Source organism: Mesocricetus auratus, unplaced genomic scaffold, assembly GCF_017639785.1.
Source record: "Mesocricetus auratus isolate SY011 unplaced genomic scaffold, BCM_Maur_2.0 Super-Scaffold_100004, whole genome shotgun sequence".
Lineage (NCBI taxonomy): Eukaryota > Metazoa > Chordata > Mammalia > Rodentia > Cricetidae > Mesocricetus > Mesocricetus auratus.
This window is the reverse complement of record NW_024429189.1, coordinates 97935478-97953522: the sequence shown is the minus strand read 5'-3', so window position 1 is coordinate 97953522 and position 18045 is coordinate 97935478. Positions and strand designations below refer to the sequence as shown.

The 18045-nt window shown below is 41.2% G+C and overlaps 1 protein-coding gene across 1 annotated transcript in view; it reads left to right on the top strand.

The window, feature by feature from the left end:
• Nucleotides 1-974: 974 nt before the first annotated feature.
• Rnf24 (ring finger protein 24) overlaps nucleotides 975-18045 on the top strand; it is a 55339-nt gene continuing 38268 nt past the window's right edge. The window contains exon 1 of the mRNA XM_005068651.4: nucleotides 975-1102. The gene's annotated coding sequence lies outside the window, so the exon portion shown is untranslated. The remainder of the gene's footprint in view (nucleotides 1103-18045) is intronic.

The following is an 18045-nucleotide window of genomic DNA, read 5'->3' as shown; positions in this document are numbered from 1 at the left end:
CTTCACACTTAGCAGCAGTGAAGCCTTGGAGCTGCCAGGACGCAGCACAGCAGGGCTCCTGAGAACAGAAGAGGGGAGGGGGAGGGGGAGGGAGAGGGAAGGGGAAGGGAGGGCATGGGCGGGGACATTTCAGGCAGGTGTGGCCTGATTCTGGAAGAGGAAGTTGGGTAGAGGGCTTGTAATCTAACATCACTGATTTCTTCTTACTTCCCCTTTCGGGGGAGGTTTATGGGTTTTGCCAAAGCAGAAGGAATAGGCTGCTAGGCATTTTCTATGATGAATTAAGCCACAAACTATGGTTTATGTGAAGGATCTGGGAGGGAAATGGGGAGTAAGGTAAGGGAGGGCCCGAAGTGCAGTGCCCATACACCCTACTTAGAAGCCTTAGCGGTGGTGAGAAATGCTGCATGCTTCCACTAATCAGCTAGAATAGGCCTTGCTATTACAAGAAGGGCTCAGGGCTCCCAAATCCTGAGTCACTTTCTTGTCTATAGTGTAATACGAGCTGGGAGGGGGCGAGAGTAATGGGTAGATAAATAAATAAAGGCAATTAAATCAAGGACCGCACTGTTTCTTGGATGTGCCCGATTCCACTGTCTGGTCGGCAGCAGGTGGAACATCTAACTAGAGGTACTCCCCCTTTGAGGACTCTTGGGCCGGATGCTACGACAGAAGCCAAATTTCACTCTTTTAACAGTTAAAAATGTTCACAGACACGGAGAATACTAAACAGCAGAGAAGATGTGAACCTTACACCTCAGCATCAGGAATCTTCAATCCTACAGGGTAGCTAGCCAACAGCCTAGCCTCGCAGCGCTAAGCGCCGCGCCTGCGCACTGCAGACAATGAAGCCGCGCGCCCTCAGCGAGGAGGCGGGACTTGCCCGGGCATCCGGGTCCCACACCCCGCCTCCGCGGCATGAATGAGAGGCGCGGCGCCCGCCCCTCCCCCGCCGGGCCCGCCCCTCGCCGGGGCCGAAGCTATCAGTCGCCACCGCCAACTCAGCGGCTCGGACTCACGGACGCGGCTAGCTAGCAGTTCGCTGCCCGAAAGCTGCCGCCGCCGGGCGCCGCAGCCCTCACGCCTGCTGCCCACCGTCCGGGTGAGTGAGGGGAGGGCCGAGCCTGAGGCCGCACGGCTGAGGCTGAGGCTGAGGCTGAGACGCAGGCTCCGCAGGTCCGTCTCCGGGATGCTGAGGGCAGCGCGCCGGCCTCGCACCCGCTCCGAGACCGGGGGGCCGCGGGGCAGTCCCCACACACCCGCACAAAGGGCGGCGCGGGTTGTCACCAGGAGGTCACCCGGGGCTGGGCCCGGGTGGGGGAGGCGGGATAGGCGGAGGATGGAGGAGCCGCTGCCTCTGCGTTGGTGGTGGGGACGGACGCGCGTCTCGGGGACGCGGTGTGGCAGTGGTTTTCTGGTCCTGAGCCACTCCTTCCTTTGTGGCGCTTGTCTCGTGCCTGGTTGTCACACTGTGCAAGGCAGTGGTCTGCGCTGGCTTATTTACTGGGGAAAGTCATATGGCGGTCTCATCAGCTATGGGCGGGGGGGCGTGTGTGTGCTCGCAAGCCAGAGAATTAATGACCCTGCTTTGTTTCCGGAGACCCAAGGGGTGTGTGTTCTGTGAAATGAGATGGTCTGAGTCGTCTAAAAGGGCATATGGAAAAGAGGTGTAAAGATAACTTCACATCCTACCTGTCCGTGTCTGGTGTTATTTTGAGATAACATTTTTTTTTGTTTTTTGATTTTTTGTTTTTCTGGTTTTTTTTTTTTTTTTGGTGTTTCTTGTAAAATCAGTGGGTCTGTTCATTGAAAGTGTTACTCTGTATTATGTCGTTGTATATTTAAAATACATTGCTTTTGGGGTTGTCGGGGATACGCCAACATCCAGAGCATTGCCTTCTGAGCTTAGGTGGTTGATAATAGGTCTTTGTATACATATCTATAAGAATACTCCCATGTATCTAGGGCACTGTGTTACTCACTCTTCAGTACAGGTGAATCGTTTTTCTTGCCTCCCTGCCTTACAAAGTAAGAGGTGGTACAGCAGGTTCTCTTCACCTCCTTGTTTGTCCGCTCGCCCCGTGCCCCCCCCATGCTTTGGCAAAGGATTTTATTGCATATTCTCTTGGCATGCACCCTGGCTTTGATCTGAATATTCGAGTGTTTGGTTGGTTGCGCAGCCCAGCTCAACAGCTCATCTTACATGACTACCAGAAAACACCCTCCCCCCCCCCTTTCATCCTCCAAAGAGGGTAGGAAGCACTGTCGGGTCCCGTAGACTTTGACTTTTTAGGACTGCTAGCCTGTTCACTTCACCAGGTAAAAACAGATCTTTAGGCTAATACCAGCAAGGTGTGTCAGCCAACGCCTTTCATCCCATCATTTGGGAGGAAGAGACAGGAGGATCTCTTTGATTTCAAGGCCAGTCTGATCTACATCGGAATTTCTAGGCCAGAACTACCTGATGAGACCGTATCTCAACAAACAAACAAGCTATATCTTATTATTTTAAGACAGATTTGAATTTTATAAGATAGGTACTACTCTAGTTGGATAATGATATTTTGGTTTCCTTTTTACCCTTCTAATTTTGTAGAGTGAAAAGGCACATTTCAGAAATATTTTTGTTATCTTTTGATTCAAAATAGTGGTGATGGAAAAAACTCAGGAGTTTATATATGATTAATTGAGTGGGTTCAGGTTTCTTTAAGATTCTCTTCAAGATTATTTATTCTTTAGTCACATATATTTTCATTCCTAGTAAAATTTCAGTACAAAATTAAATGTAAACCTCCATAGCATCTGTTTATGTATAGACTCCCTGCTTAAAACATTTGCTTTTAATTTGAAGGAAATTTTCCACTGGTTGGATGTCAATCCATTATTCTTAATAAAATTCTTGCCTTGTTCATTTTTCTTAAACCAAACCATGGGTCACAACCCAATATGGGATTGCATAACTGAATGTGGGAGTCACAAATAATTAGCAATCCGAAGTTTCTGAATGTTCAGTGATCAAAAATTAATTCAAGGGGTTGGGGATGTAGTTTAGATGATGGATGGTGCATATTTGCTTAGCACACACAATGCAGTGCCCTGGATTTGGTCCCTTGGACTGAATTGGTGTTCCATACCTGTAACCCATTTCTCCTTGGGAGATTGGAGGCAAGAGGGTCTCCTTGGCTACATAATGAGTTTGAAGCTAGCCTGGAATACAAGAGACCCTGCTAAAGTGATAACAGTAAAAAGAATTCACAATCAGACACGTAATGGATCTGGCATTGCTGGTGTGGCAGTGCAGGACTTCACTGCAGCCTTGCTTCTGAGTATGCTCTGGCACCTCATGCTGTCACACCAACCATGCCAGTGAAGGCTGCCTGAAGTACCTTGGCTCAGATTCTAGGCTATTGTCTGTTAGAAGTACAGTGGTTTTGTTTGTTTGTTTGTTTTCTGAACCTAGAAAGTTCTGTGATCCTATTGAAATGTAATGGTTTAAAGCTGAGGATGTGGCAGACTCCTTTAATCCCAGTACTCTGGAGGCAGAGCTAGATGAATCTCTTGAGTTCAGGGCCAGCCTGGTCTCCAGAGTGAGTTCCAGGACAGCCAAGGCTATGCAGAGAAACCCTGTCTTGAAAAACTGATGGATGGATGGATGGATGGATGGATGGATGGATGGATGGATCTTTGAAGAGAAAAACACTGTACCTATTGTATTATTTAAATGTTTTTAAAGACAGGATCTCACCACATAGGCCTGGAACTCAGCATTGTAAACCAGGATAGAATATTTAGTGGGCAGTGGCACACAGGTGGAACTCTGAGTTCAAGGCCACCCTGGTCTACATAATGAGTTCCAGATCAGCCAGGGTTACATAGTGAGACCCTATCAAAACAAAAGCTGTTTGAGTTGCTAACTTGAATTTCATTAAAAAAAAATGAGTTTTGATTTAGGATTAGATTTCCAACAACTTCAGAAATGATCCTTTATCAGTTATTTTTTCTCTTTGCTGTGATAAAAATAACTGACAAATGACTTAAGGAGGGGTCTGTTTTGGCTGGCAGCTTGAGGATGTTGTGGTAGGGAAGTTCAAGACAGGAGTACAAGTCCCCTGTCAAACTGTGTCTAGTGGAGAAACAGAGAGTGATAGACATGATGTTTCCTTCCATCGTGTGAGGATGCTGCCATTCACATTCAAAGGGTGGCCCCTCTTTTTTTTTTCAAAATAATTATTTTGTTTTTTGTGTTTGGATGTTTCTCCTGCAAGTGTGTCTGTATCGGCACATTGCCTCGTGCCAGAGGGAGCCAGAGAAAAAGAGCATCTGATCCTCTGAAACTGGCATCGCAGACAGGTGTGAGGAGTCAATGTGGGTGCTGGGAATTGCATCCCAGTCCTCTGGAAGATGAGCCAATGCTTTTAACTGCTGGACTTTTTCCAGCCCAATCTCTTCTTCAATCAAACCTTTGGGGGGAAGGGGCACCTTTATAGACATACCTTGAAGTGTGATTTTTATGATGATTGTCCCATCAAGTTGAAAATCAACATGAACCAATGATAGGTCCTAAACATACTTCTTCCATTTTGTGCCATATATTTACATAAAGAAGCACTTAAGCATTGACATTAGACAAAACAGTCACCTCTGAAAATGGTGATGCTGTATGTAGCATAAAATATGTAGCCACAATTTAATTCTCTATATAAACGTAAACAAGCAATATGCAAATTTGCCTTTTGCCTTTAGTAAGTGGTAAAATTGTACAAGTCAAAGAGTTATTTTGAAATAAAATTGTTGTAGGTTTATTATCAGTAAATGTTTGGCTTAATTTTAAAACAGTTTTATATGCCTCTATTCCCGAGGTTACAAAAACATTTCTGAGGTGAAAGGGGATGAAAATGGGAAAGATGGCCCTGCCTTGGATGACTAAAGAGATTTTTTTTAGGGTCTTAAATTGGTAAAGGTTAACTTTCTTGTTTATTTTTTGTGACAGGGTGTCTCTGTGTGTGGCTCTGGATGTCTTGGAACTCTGCTCTGTAGACCAGGCTGGCCTTGAACTCACAGAGATTCATCTGCCTCTGCCTCCCGAGGGCCGGGATTAAAGGTGTGTTTGCCACCACCACCCGGCTAAAGGTTAACTTTTAAGTTTGATAGGTTTGGGTTTTATGATGTAGAATTTGTTTATTTTTGAAGCAGGGTTTTACTATAGACCAGTCTGGCCTCGAACTCAGAACTGCCTGCCTCTGCCTCCCAAGTATTGAGATCAAAGATGTATGCCACTACACCTGGATGAACTTTAAATTTTCAAGAGTGACTTCTGCCTCCCTCCCTTTTTCTTCTCTCTCTCTCTCTCTCTCTCTCTCTCTCTCTCTCTCTCTCTCTCTCTCTCTCTCTCTCTCTCTCTCTCTCTCTCTCTCTCTCTCTCTCTCTCTCTCTCTCTCTCTCTCTCTCTCTCTCTCTCTCTCTCTCTCTCTCTCTCTCTCTCTCTCTCTCTCTCTCTCTCTCTCTCTCTCTCTCTCTCTCTCTCGTTCCTCATATCAGAAACCACCTTCCTCCCCCATTCTTTGTCTCACATCCCTTCACTACTCACGGTTCCTGTATTTGTGCCCTCTCTCTTGCATCATTAACTTTGCACAGGTCTCTCCATGTCAGCTCATAGGCATGTTCTCTTGCCATCTTTGAAAACAGAGCACCAAATTTAATAAACTCTCTTTGCCTCCCATCAGTCTGTCCTGTTTACCTGATGGTTAAGATGTCTCAAGTGAGAGGTACACGCTTTGCCTGTCTCGTTATGTAGGACCCATCATTCCTAGCTGGTATTGTTGACTTACCTTCTTGTCTCTTAGCCCTACTAGGATGCCAGCGACAAGAAGGCAAGAACCTTTTCTATTCTGTAATTCAATTTTCAACCTAGTCAGCTAGCTCTTGACTTTTAATTTTTCTAATAAGAAAATCCTTTCATTTTTGTTTTATTTATTATTTTCTACACTAAAAGTTCTAGGCATTGGTGGCACATGCCTTTGATTCCAGCATTTGAGAGGCAGAAGCAGAAGGATCTCTGAGTTTGAGGCCAGTCTGGTCTACAGGGCCCAGGGGGTTGAACTCAGATCATCAGAGTTGTTAGGCAAGAACCTTCACCCTCTGAACCATCTCATCAGTCCTCTCTTCAATATTTTTGTTTAGAATACTTGTATCTCCCTAAGATATTATTGGTCATGAATATAGCCTATTTAGTTTTTTTCTTTCTTTCCTCTTCCTCCCTCCTCCCCATTTCTTGCCCATCTATCTGTTCCCCAGATTATATCATGTAAAATGATCTGCAATTGGCCAGGCAGTAGTGGTGCACACCTTTAGTTCCAGCACTCTGGAGTCAGATGCAGGCCTGGATCTCTGAGTTCAAGGCCAGCCTGATCAACAAAGAAAATTCTGGGGCTATTACACATAGAAAACCTCTCAAAAAACAAAATGAAGCTGGGCAGTGGTGGCACATGCCTTTAATCCCAGCACTCGGGAGGCAGAGGTAGGCGGATCTCTGTGAGTTCGAGGCCAGGCTGAACCAACAGCCTCCACAACAATACAGAGAAACCCTATCTCATAAAAACAAAAAGAAACAAAACAAAATGAAACAAACAACAAAAAAAAACAGTTGACAAATGAGCAGAGCAGCTTATAGCACTTCTTAGCAGTTTGGTAATTTGATAAATCGTTTTGATCGTTTGATAAAATAGTTTAACTTTGAGCCAAGTACTATTTGTTTCTTTGGCTCAAAGGTTCCTTCTTCATGTTCGTCCATGCTGTTATCTTATTCACTAATTTTGTTTTTCCTTTTGAAACAGTTGCACTATTGTGTAGCCCTGATTGGCCTGGATCTCCCTGTGTCTGCCAATCTGGCCTCCATCTTGAAAGACCCTCCTCCTCCCTCTGCCACCTGTGTGGTCAGATTGTAGTTGTGTGCCAGAACTTTCAAATACCCAGTGTCATCAAACAGATTTACTCATTTATTTTCATTATTTGAGACAGTATTTCATGTAGTCCAGGCAAGCCTTGAGCTTAGTTAACTATGTGGCTGAAGACGACCTTGAACTCCTAATCCTCAGGATTATAGATAAATGCTCTCAAATATACTAAATTCCTAGCAAACAGATTTGCTTTTCCAGTAACTGTAAGATGTCCTTTTTACCTTCTAGTAAACTAAGCTAGACAGGCAAATATATGTTCAACATACTTTACTACTTGGAGTGTATATACAGGCTGTATAAGTCCCACTAGAAAGGGCTAGATCTAACCTAGAATCAAGAAATTTTTCCTATGGTTTACATTTTTTGTTGTTGCTTTAGATAGAAGTTAACTTAACAACTATCGGCCTTTTAAATCGAAAACTGAGGATATTTTTTAGTTTTAGAAATTGTTTCTTAAATTAATTTGGTAGTTACTCTGCTTTCTTATCTAGATTCATAATGGGAACTCTTATAATCTGAGCATTTCAGACCTCAGATGTAGTGCTGTGTAAATTGAGGGTTTTAAAAGAATGCCAGATGGTTGAAAAGGAATTGTGAGCACTCCAGTTAGTTCCATCCTTTGAAAGCCAGCTGGATAAACCTTCTCTGCTCTGGAGGTAAGAACTAGACACTTTGTTCCATGCCAGCTGGCCCCTGAATAGCTGGAAAGTGGCCGTATTTTGGGTTGGCCACTCTTGGAAAGCCAGCCTGGGCCTTCCATCTACCCTACGGATAGTCATGTCAAAGAGTTAGTTGCTCCAGGCCTCACTCTATGGAGTTGAAGTCAGCCTGCAGTGTCAAGGGAAAGGAAGCCACTTAGTATTGCAGATGAACTCTGTGCTATGAATTGCTGTGGGAAAGTGTAATGCAACCTGAATTTTTATGAATTTAATGCTAAGGATAGAAGAATTGCTTGTCAATAAAAATGAGTGTTTTTATATGGAGACTTCCTCCAATTTACCTACTTTCATTTATTAACATCTCTTAAAATGAAGTTTGCTTGTTATTTTCATTTTTATCTTGTAAAATTTGGGTCATTTGAGTAAGTAAAATTTTTTTACCTCATAAAATTTGCTTTATAAACCATAGGCCTCAGTAGAGGACCAATTCTATATGTTGTATCATTTTATTTGCTAATGATTTACTAATTAGACAGGTGCTTGTATCAGGCAGTTCCTTACATCCTTTAGCAAATTTAATATATAGGGAAAAATTAATAGATTAGTTTAATTAAGTGTGGTACTGCTAGTATGAGCACCCGTCTCATCTGTCCCTCTGATGACGATATCTTTTGGATTCTCAACATTAGTATCCTAATTCAGACTACAGTCTTTAACAGTTGGCTAGTTTTAAAAAGAATTGGTGCAAAGGGAATTATGGAAGGGTTCAACACTTCAGAGCAGCAAGTTCTGGAATTGCAAAGGGGTGGGGCATGGTAAGGGACACTGTATAAAAAAGTTTTGTCATGTGGAGATTTATGGAATGTTACTGGGCAAACTACCTTTGACAGAAAAAAATTACTCAATCGTATGTTAATTTTTTTCATTTGGAGATTGAATGGTTCTGTATCACTGGTTTGTTAAATTCATCTAAACAAATTATTCTTTCTTAAATCTGAGCATGTGAAATTATACTTTGTGCTTAAACTTAAAATAGGATCTTGTTTCTACAGCTTGTGTATGTCTATAATAAAGTTTCTTCAATCAGCTGGGTGGTGATACTACTGCACATCTATCATCCCTGGGCTCAGGAGGCAGAGGCAGGCAGGTCTGAGTTCAAGGCCAGCCTGGTCTACGACTTCTAGGACAGTCAAGGCTGCACAGAGAAATGATATCTGGGGGAAAATAAATAAATAGATAAAAATAGTTTCTTCAGTCTTTTGGTTTTTTAATTTTGTCTTTGAAAACAAGTGAAAAGTAACATTTCTTTATTGAGACAGGGTCTCACTGTGTAGCTTTGGATGTCCTAGAACTCTCTTTGTAGATGTAGACTAGGCTGGCCTCGAACTCAGCGCCTCCCAGTTGTTGAGATTAGAGGTGTAACCATCACAGCTGGCCCAGATTTGTTTTCTTTAAATGACAAAACAGTATCAATAATTACAGATAACTTTATGCAAAATCTTTTACATAAATTAGCATGCACTGAAAACATTGTATACCTATAGCATTATAGGTATTGCTTATTTCTTCCTTACAACTATGCTGAAAACAGTTCATGGATTATAAAGATCAAAGAAGTAATTTCCTTTTTAAAAAATAATTTATTTTTATTTCTTGTACATCAGTGTCTTGCATGCATGTGTGTCTGTGTGAAGGTGTCAGATCACACAGAAGTTACAGGTAGTTATGAGCAACCATGTGGGTGCTGGGAACTGAACCAGGGTCCTGGAAGAGCAGCCAGTGCTCTTATCCCATGAGCCATCTCTCCAGCTCCCAAAGAAGTAATTTCTTGAAGTTAACAAGTCCAGGACACAGACATCTCCATAGCCCGTCACCTACTAGAGTTTATGCTGCCAGCTCTAGGAGAGTATTCAGATGCACTGACTGCAGTGGGTGAAGAAGTTCAGATCCTTTGCAAAGACAGACTGCAGAGCTACACTGATTCTTCTGCCTCCACCTCCCAGTTTCTGGGATTTAAACTACCACAGCCAGCTACAGATTCCTAATAACATCTGCAAAAACCCTTTGTTTTAAGGTCACATTTAGGTTTCTGGTACAGATTCATTTTTCCTCATCATTTAACCATTTAATGCCATGAGGACAAAACTTCCTGATAATTTTTAGTGTCAGTGTTTTGTGTCAGATTAAGCAGGTGTCCAGTAGACCAGTACAAGGTGGGGAAAGCACAGAAGGACAGAAGACCCAACTTCATAGGAAGGATTAAGGAATCAGCAGATGTACAGGGAGAGAGCTGTTCAAGATAGAACATGAAAGGTTCTATAGGACTGGAGATTGAGAGAGGGCGTGGGTGGGACACTTGCTTAAACAACCCCCAGAACTACAAAATTATTGTTCTGATTAGAAGCAGAATGTTTTGTGCTTAGAAGCTACTTCTGGAAGGCTATCGATTTTTCTTTCTGCTTTACTTTGAACATCCTGGGAAGATAATTTGCAAAGTGAGCTCCATAGATCCTTAGCACCATGTGTGGAATATGTTGTGAATGTAATGTGTTAAGATACTGTCTGGACTGATGGCTGAGAGGCGAACAAGGCACTGATGCAGACTCCATGAATGTAGTGCCAATGAGGAGGCCACAGAAATCACTGGGGCCTTAGGTAGTAGATCAGTATTTACCATGGTGTATGAATGATCTTTGGGAGCCCATTCCAAATAGAGGGATGCTCTCTCAGCCTGGACACATGGGGAAGGGCCTAGGTCCTTTCCTGGATGAAATGACAGACTTTAGAGATCCCCCCAAGGAGGGCCTCACCTCCCTGAGGAATGATGTGGGGACTGGGTGGGGGGACAAGGGAAGAGGGGTGGGAGAGGGAGCTGGGACTGACATGTGAAGCATTCATGTTTCTAATTTAAATAAAAACATATATTGAGGAAAAAATTTAACAAAGGATACTGTCTGGAAAAAGACGTGAAGTAATCAAATGTAAACAAAAGGAAAAGCATCATTTAGTTCTGAATGTAGCTGTGTCTCAGTTCTGTTCCAGTTCACTGCCACCATTCATTTACAACTCAATTCTGTGAACAGGACAGTTCTGGAGAGTAGACACCTGCATCAATAAAAGGATGTGTGTTTGTATTTGGAGATTCTGCCTGTTATTCTCTCTCTCCATATTCTATAAAATAGATTGTACTGTGTTATAGATTTTCAGTAAAAGAATGTATTTCAGGTATAAAACCATATTGTGGTCTATAGTTGTGTGACTGTTTTATTCAAGGAGAAATGGGTGTTTCCCATATAATTTATCCTATGCACACTGAAAAACCAGTAAGGTGACTTTTAGGCATGGGTTCCCTTTATTTTCTGCCTCAGATTAATACTATTTGTTAGACTCAACTACCTTTTTATTTCTTTTGTTTTTTTGGGGGGTTGTTGGTTTGTTTGCTTTGTTTTGTTTTTTGTTTTTGTTTTATTTTGTTTTTGTTTTTCCAGGCAGGGTTTTTCTATGGCTTTGGAGGCTGTCCTGGAACTAGCTCTTGTAGACCAGGCTGGTCTCAAACTCACAGAGATCTGTCTGCCACTGCCTCCCAAGTGCTGACATTAAAGGCGTGTGCCACCACCACCTGACTCTTGTTTTTGTTTTGGCTCGAACTCACAGATATCCACCTGCTTCTGCCTCCCGAGTGTTGGTATTTCAAATCTGGATTACAAGCCGGGGTCAACACACCCAGCTAGCTCAACTGTGTTGTTTTTCAAACTTCTGTTTGCAAGGGGCTTAGATTTTGTGAGGAAGAGCTGTAGTATGAGTGCTCCCATATGCTACCTCAGTGGTTACAGCAGCAGTTCTTAACCTGTGGGTTGAGATGCCTTTGTGGGTGGAATGATCCCTGTGAGCTAATACCATTGAAAAACACAGCTATTTACATTACAGTTCATAACAGTAGCAAAATTACAGTTACAAAATAGCAGTGAAAGTCATTTTATGGTATTGGGTCACCACAACATGAGTAACTGCATTAAAGGGTGGCAGCATTAGGAAGGTTGAGAACCACTTAGTTAAAGCGTTTGCCACACTTGCTTGTTTCTCTTAGCTTTTTCTTTTTCACTTTCCCTTGCTGAGATATTTTAAAGGTAAGTCCAGGTCATTCTGCCTCTTTATTTAGGGCAGTTCCTTTTCTTTTTGTTTTATATTATGATCTCATCACAGGAGCTGGATCCTGGTCCTGTGACTCTCACATGTGGGCTTTGTCTGCCTCTTCATCCCATGGTGCAGTTTGTTGCTATTGTCTGTATTCCATTCAACACTGAATCACACTTAGAGGCTTTATGTATCTGTCTACTCCACTTCAGTGTTGCTGAAAGACCATTGTGATAGTCATAGTATAAGTACATTTCATCCGTGGTGTAATGAAGACTTTTCTTACTCTGATATCTCTTCTACAGTTGTTAGCAAGAATTCTGTAAGATCTTTATCTCATCAAAGGGCTTTATAGGCTGACCATAAATCCACTTTATATGAGAGGCTGCCACTGTAAATTTATACTGGTGTATACTTGGTAAAAATAAGTTTAATCAGATAAGGAAGGGATTTGCTTGACTTGAGGATTTAATCTTTTGTCTGTTTGAGTACCATTTCAAGATGTGAATTATTTCTTTTAAAATTGAAACTAACTCTAATATCTCTGCAGACTAAAAGTGGAAATATATGAAAGCCTATTTTAAGCAAGCAATGGAAGGAAAGCCTACTAGGTTAGGATACCAAGTTGGGATTTCCAAACGTTGATTTGACCCAGTCCTTCCTCAGATGCAACTGAACACCCATTCCACTCATTCTTCACGGACTGCTTGTTGGGTGAATGTTACTAAGTTCCCAAGAAATAATGAATCAGGAACCAAAACAAGTAAAGGTATAAACACCACACATGACATTGGCTTTAAATTTATTTCAGCTATCATAAAAAAATGATACTTGCATATCTTTCTAGACCTTATTTCCTCCTTCTTCTTTTCCTCTTCTTTTTATTCTTCATATTTTGAAGGGAAAAGTAAAACTTTTATTCTACACACCTAGGACTAAACATATCTTTCAGACCTACTTATTTCTTTTTTTTGTTTGTTTTTCAAGACAGGGTTTCTCTGTGGCTTTGGAGGCTGTCCTGGAACTAGCTCTAGTAGACCAGGCTGGTCTTGAACTCACAGAGACCCGCCTGCTTCTGCCTCCAGAGTGCTGGGATTAAAGGCGTGAGCCAGACCTACTTACTTCTTAAGCAAGATTTTATTTTTAGAGAATTAAACCTTTGATCTACAGCTAGTTGGACTACAAAATCTCTGCTTTCCTCATAATTTTTAAAAGTATAATACTGAAGAATCTTACCTGTCCAGCTTTTTTGATTTCTTGGAAGAATTGCGATTTGATTTCAGATTCATAACTCTAAGACTGTTGGAGGCCTGCTAATTTGAATATAATCTCATCCAGAGTTTCTAATTAGTTCATTTCCCCATTTTAATTTGGTTTACATCTGTTGTGTACAAAGAGCTTGATTGATCAGATCTGTGAGGTACATATCTTCTATAAAGATAGAAATAAAAGCTATAGGACATGCTTTGTATTTTTAATGTTTTATATTTTTTCTCCAAAACTATTGGACTTTTTATGCATGTGTCCCTACAATACTGTATTTTTATGAAATGGTGTATAGGTGGAAGAAAATGAATGTTGCACACTTAAATTTTTTAAAGTAGAGCCGGGCGGTGGTGGCGCACGCCTTTAATCCCAGCACTCGGGAGGCAGAGACAGGCGGATCTCTGTGAGTTCGAGGCCAGGCTGGACTGACAGCCTCGAAAACAATACAGAGAAGCCCTCTCTCGGGAAAAAAAAACAAATAAAGTAGAGATTCATTTGCTAATATTTTTATCTAACTTTTCACTTTATGAGCTAGGTGATGGTAACGCAAGCCTTTGATCCCAGCAGGCAGGCAGATCTCTTGATTTCCAGGACAGGCAGGGCTACACAGGGCTACAAGTTTCTGTTTTTTACTTTATGCTAAAGAGTTCTTCCATCATTTCTCATGATCATTTTTTTCTTTGTTTGTTTTCTAGACAGGGTTTCTCTGTTTAACAGCCTTGGCTGTCCTGGAACTCACAGAGATCCATCTGCCTCTGCCTTTGCCTCCTGAGAGCTGGGATTAAAAGTGTGGGCCACTACTGTCCAGCATCTTCTTATACTTCTTTTTTGTTGTTGTTGTTGTTTTACGAGACAGGGTTTCTCTGTATTATTTTGGAGGCTGTCGGTCCAGCCTAGCCTCGAACTCACAGAGATCCGCCTGCCTCTGCCTCCCGAGTGCTGGGATTAAAGGCGTGCGCCACCACCGCCCAGCTCTTCTGATACTTCTTAACTTCACATTCTTTTAAGAAATGCTGAGGAAGCCTCACTTGCATTGTCCTGCTCCAGTTTCCCTTATTTAATCTTTTGTTTTTATTTATTCCCTGAATTCTTATTCTCAGGATTTCCTTGATTTCAGAGGAAAATTAAACAGATTAGGGTTCTTAGCTTAGTATCCATCTCTATACAATCTCTAATTATACTGTTTGAGAAGTTCTTTTAAAAGTATGTGCTAGTATGATTTCTCCATAGATGAGTCTTTGCTGTGCTATATTGTTTACTTTAGAAGCAATAATACTGTAGTGTGGTCTCCTAAAACTGAAGTATGCCATTATAAAGGGATGCCTTAAAAGACGGGAGACAGAGACCATTACAGAAACCCACAATTCAGAGAACAACTGATAGTGGAGTAGCCAGCCCCAGGTGATACATCTGCAACAAAACTCCATACCTAAGGCTCAGGGAATCTCATGGAAGAGGGACAGAAAGATCGTAAGAGCTAGAGGATCAGCAAGCTGCACAAGTGTCTCCTGGAAATGATAGGGACAGTGTGGCTGCCTAAACAAGACCTGAACAATGACAGCACCAATAGACAAGCTAACATGAAAGGGGGCAGCCTCTAGTCACTGCTGAGGGAGGGAGAATGAGTCATCCCTGGATGAGCCCCCAGTTCGTTATCCAATACCAAATGGTCAGCCCTGAAATCGTATACATACAAGCAACTCAGCAAGTCTGTGTGTGTGTGTGTGTGTGTGTGTGTGTGTGTGTGTGTGTGTGTGTGTGTGTGTGTGTGTAAAATTAAGGGAAGCAAGCATCAATTTAAGAGTTAGCAAGAGGGGATGTGGAAGGGGTTGTAGGATGAAGAAGAAAGGAGAGATAATGTAATTATATTCTGATTTTTTAAAATAAAAAAAGGCTATACAACAAGAACTGGGTATTATCAGTAATAGAGTACTTGTTTAACATGCAGGAGGCCCTCCCTGTTCAAAACATCCCCTCACTTAAGCCCATAGATAAAATCAGCATAATTGTTTTTAATCATTGATCCAAGACTACAGGTGATCATTGTTCCTCATCTCAGCCAAAGTAATCTAGTGCAGAAAATGAACTTTCTACTTGCTGAGTTTAACAGTTGCTTTAGAATAGCCACAGTGTGCAAGTCATTGTGCCTAGGCACTGGGCAGAGGACTCATTGCATAAGTTTAGATAAGATGCACTTCCTTTCTGTAAAGAGTCCTTCTAGGAGATTGTGTCACCACTTTGTTGCCTCATGCCCTTGCCCTCTTTTAATGCAACCAGAACCCACAAGATGTGGACCCCACCATCCAGTCTTTGTCCTATTGTTATTTCTTATGGTGAGGACCCCTATAAAAGGCAGTGAACCACAAGACTTAAACTCTTGGAGTCGGAAAAGCTGTTACATTTTACAACAAAGTGTAAATGTTTTGTCTTTTTAGGATAGAGATGCCAATTGGGCCAGTGTGATGGCTTAGCAGGTAAAGGCACTTGCCACTAAGGCTTGTAACTTAAAAATATCCCCAGAACCCACAAGGTAAAGAAGAGACCCAGCTGCTTCAAGTTGTCCTCTGACCTTGACATAACATTCCACGTGTACACATGCCTGCTCCCATACACAAAAAATAAATAAGCAATTTATAAATTTTAATGAATTAATATAAAAAGAATATTCCCATTGTTCCATTGAACATTGTATTTGGGTTTACTATCTTTATTCATGTCTCTTATCATCTTTTATTTGCCATGTATCATCTAGTTTGAATTTATAAATGGATTACTCCTTTATCTGATCCACTAAGTTACAGTTTTTTTGTTTTTTGTTTTTTTGGTGTTTTGAGACAGGGTTTCTCTGTATTGTTTTGGAGGCTGTCGGTCTACCCGGCCTGGAACTCACAGAGATCCGCCTGCCTCTGCCTCCCGAGTGCTGGGATAAAGGCGTGTGCCACCACCATCCGGCCATTTTAATATTCTTTTCCTGAAATTTTTCATCTGATCTGACTGAAAAGTTCCTGTAAAACTTAAACAGGATCTTCTTGGACATTTTAATACTTTCCACAAGCTAACTTCCTATAAATGCAGTGAAATCAAGTAGAGCTTGCATTTGACTTTTTTATTAGCTAATTCCTAATTCTTCTAAAAATCAAACTAATACTTTTTATACACAGTAGATGCCATTGATATTTTTTGAAAACAGAAAAAAGCAGAGTGATACAGGGACAGCATACACTAGTTGAGCAAGTTTTGGCCTTATTTATTAACTGTGTTCTTTGTCGCAGATGGAAGTAATTGCAATACTTGAGTTACTGTGAATTTAATTTAGTTCCTTTAACAAAGTACTGTCTAATAATTATTGTTGCTGTATGAGGGCTAGTACATTGGAAGAAATGAACACAAAACACATAGTTGTTGCAAATAATATGACTAGCTTTGCCTGCCTAGTGGCGAGATGTGCCTGATTAGAGGTTTCGCTCCAGTGATTGTCACATGGTCTGAAAAATTGTTCCTATTTAACTTAAGTTCATACTTTTTTTATCTCTTTAGGAGGTTCCCTATGTATCATTTCTGAGAGTTTTGTTTGTTTGTTTGTGGGTTTTTTGTTTGCTTGGTTGGTTGGTTGGATTTTTTGTTTGTTTGTTTGAGACAGGGTTTTTCTATGTAGTTTTGGAACCTGTAGATGAGGCTGGTCTCGAACTCAGAGATCTGCCTACCTGTGCCTCCCAAGCGTGCGCTACCACTTGATAGTTGTTTTAAAGTCTGTTCTTCTCCAACCTTTGAATGCTTTATTGAAACAAAATTTACATGTTCATAGTTTGTTTATTTAAATGTATGATTCTATTCTAGGCTGGAAAGATGGCCTAGCCATTAAGAGCATCTACTGTTTTTGTAGAGGACCCAGATTCAGTGTCCAGTGCCACATAGTGGCTCACAACCATCTATAACACCAGTTCCAGGGGTCTGATGCCTTCTTCTCACTTCTGCAGCAACAAGCACATATGTGGCACATATACATACATGCAAGCAAAACACTCATAGATAAAATAAAATCTAAAATAAAAATTTAAAACAACAAGAAAGTTTTTACTGCTCCCATATTGGGTACACACGCCCCACCTCAGGCAGCTTACATTACATAACTATAGTTCTAGGGCATTCAACACCTCCTGGTTTCAGTGGGCAACTGCACACATGTGACAGATAAACTCACATAGGAACACACATACAATAAGGAAATAGTCAACTATACATTCATTGGATTTTAGTTTGTTCCTAGATTTGGGAACATTATTGCTGTCCTAAGAGGGAACCTCATTCCTCTAGCCTACACTCTCTACTCCTTACACTCCACACTAAGCAGCTGCCAGTCTTCTGTTTCTACTCTCAGTCTTTCATATAAACAGAGTCATACATTATGTGGCCATATGGGACTGGTTCATTTGACTTGATGTTTTCAAGATTCTATGGCTATCTTTTTGAAATACTAAGCTTCTCAGAAGCACGCTGACCTATGGGAGGAATAGATGGAATGACTTTCATTAATAAAGAAAATTGACTTGTGTGCCATGGCTCACTTTCAATCACAAATAATGAGAAATGCTCTCTAAATAGTTACTATAGGTATAGAGTAAAGAATGGCGTTCTGTAGAGAATGCAAAAGGTTAACTCTTTTGATCTCGCTTTGTGTGCATGTAATGTCATATTTTTCCATATACAGGAAATACTGTGAGACTCGGGTTATTGTAATCAAAACTGTTGCAACACTGTCATTTTTATTTTTGTTTCCCTCCTTTGTAACTGGTTTTTCTGTTCTTTGTTCTGCATAACTTAGACATTGTTGACATAATTTCTAGGCTTACACACTACATTTTTAAGTTATTGAGTTTTATGAGATGAAAAATGTTTTATTTCGAACAGCCAACTATTGTGTATGACAGACTGAGTATCCCTAATCTTAAAATCTAAAATGCTCCAAAATCCTCATGTGACTAGTTACACTCACAAAATAGATACTATAAAAAATGGAATACACGGCTTTA